Raw genomic sequence first — 2,667 nt, forward strand, 5'->3', positions numbered from 1 at the left:
TTTTGAACTGCAGGCCTTGAGGTTAGTAGCTCGACTCTTAACCACTATGCTACCAGAGCTCCATATACATGCGGTAAACCAACCTTGTGGTCTAGAGCATTATCCCACCGCACCACACCAGGTCTCTCTGTCTCTCTGTCTCTCTCTCTCTCTCTCTTAATATATATATATATTGACTGCGAACCACGAAGTCGGAAGTTCAATCCCACTGGCTGATCCTTGGAAACCTTATATTCCTATGTAGATATTGTTGTTGTTAAGTGCCATCGAGTGAGTTCCAACCCATAGCGACCCTGTATAGGGTTTCTGAGGAACAGCTGGTGAGCTTCTGTTTCAAACAGACTTTGAAGTCCAGTGCATTAACCCACAGCACCACACCAGGACTCTCTCTGTCTACACACACACAAACACACACACACACACACACACACACATATATATCTGTGAGAGGACTTCAAAGAGTGTGTGGAAAAAATGAAATTAAAAGATAATGGAATTTTACCATGAACTATTGAAACCACCTCATATGCATGTAAAGTTGTAGGATAAGCACTGGACTGCTAACCACAAGGTTGGTGGTTCAAACCCTCCAGACACTCCTTGGAAACCCTATACAGGGGTATTGTGAGTCAGAACTGACTCAATGGCACTAACCAGCAATAAGCATATTTATGTATATGATTAGTTAATTCTTTCAAGACTGAATTATTTTCTGCTTTGAATTTTTTGTTGAAACTATGTGTCTCCAGTAATGGAAGGTATTTTGAATGAAATGGAAAAAAAGTTTTTGAGGTAATATGTCTTTTGGTATAATTATTGGGATACATATATCCTGAGGGATCTCTGGTACTGAGATTTGTGGGATGAGACCCGTTTCTTCAGATTCACACAGTTAGTTAGTTATACAGTACCCCACCAGATAGCAACACATACTGAAAATGGAATAGGAGTATTCCACTAAACCCCAGAGGTGGAAAATGCAGGTAGGCACTAGGAGGAGCCCTGGTGGTGCTATGGGTTAGACTCTACACTGCCAATCGCAGGTCAGCAGTTCAAACCACCTGTATTTCTCCATGGGAAAAAGATGAGACTGTCTGCTCTCATAAAGATTTACAGTCTTATAAATTGGGCTGCTAACCTCAAGGTTATCAGTTAGAAACTACCCTCCATTCCATGGGAGAAAGATAAGGTTTTCTGTTCCCATAAAGATTTACAGCCTTGGAAACCCTGTACAGGGTCACTATGAGTCGGTACCGATTCCACAGCACACCACCACCACTACCAAGCTTTGTCTGGAGTCCTGGTGTGGTGTGGTGCTGTGAGATAAAGCACTGGACCACAAAGTTGGTTTGCACTACAAGGTCAGCAGTTCAAACTCACCAACCTCTCCTTGAAAACCCTATACAGGGTCGCTATGAGTCAGACAGAACCAACTCGACCAGACTTAACAACAATGTTTTCTTTTCTTTTTTTTAACACTTCCTACACACTAAGTGGACTCTCTGGGTGGTGTGATTGGTTAGCTACTGGACTGTTAGCCCAAAGGTTGAAGGTTCCAGTCCATCCAGAAATCATGGGAGAAAGACCAGTAATTTGCTTCCAAACCTTAGTGGGCAGAAATGGAAGATGGCTATTTCCAAGGTTCTGGACTTTGGGTTAACTGGACTTTATTCAAATCTCTCTTGCTTTTGAGATTGCCTTTCCATGGCAACATGAGTTTATGGACTGGTAGAAAATTATATTGGTATCTATTTTCATATTCTTTACTATTATACTTTATGTCTTAAATTTCTATAGACAAATAGTTTGCTTTAGTGAATGGGTGTTATTTGAAATCATTGCCTTATGACTGACCCTCATTGTTCTTTTTGATAGTTTTGTTCCATAACTTAAGTTTTATTACTTTGTACAACTGAATATTTCTATGTGTCTTAGCCACAAGGTTTTCCGTTACATATGCCTTCATTAGCATTTCTGAATCTGTACTTTTTTAGATCAATTCATCATATTATTGCTGTTAGAACTGTGGAATATTACATACCTTGGAAACCCTATACAGGGTCTCTATGAGTTGGAATTGACTCAATGACATTTAGCAACAACAAAAAGATATAAAGTGTACTCGTAATTTCTCAAAATGAAAATATACTGCCCATATAGTAATCCATCTCATAAATTAGGTCATCTTCATAAAGGATAATGATATTTTAAAATTTCATTCTGCTCATAGTAGGCCTTTACTGTCAGTGTGTTTAGAGGGAAAGAAATGGTTCTGGTTAAGATAATGTGCATTTGGCTCTGCTTAACTCTATAATAAGCCTAATGGAGATATCATTCTTGTTTGAAGTTTTGAAAAAGCACCAGATGGTATCTGATAAAAGACTACCGTGAGTTTAAAGAGCTTGCTACAAATATCATCTAGGTGCTCAGCAAAGTACAGGTTTTGACCATATGGTTTTGGTGACAGAAACAATGATAGAGATTGTATAATAGAATTTTGCAAGACCAATTACTTCTTCATTACAGATATCTTTATTAAATCAACATAAAACATGACTATACACATGGACCATTCATTCTAGATGGAATACGCAGAAATCAAATTGGCTACATCTGTGGAAAGAGATGGTGGGAAAGTTCCATGTTGTCAGCCAAAACAAGAGCAGG

The sequence above is a fragment of the Chrysochloris asiatica genome, unplaced genomic scaffold (genome assembly GCF_000296735.1).
Source record: "Chrysochloris asiatica unplaced genomic scaffold, ChrAsi1.0 scaffold00133, whole genome shotgun sequence".
Classification (NCBI taxonomy): domain Eukaryota; kingdom Metazoa; phylum Chordata; class Mammalia; order Afrosoricida; family Chrysochloridae; genus Chrysochloris; species Chrysochloris asiatica.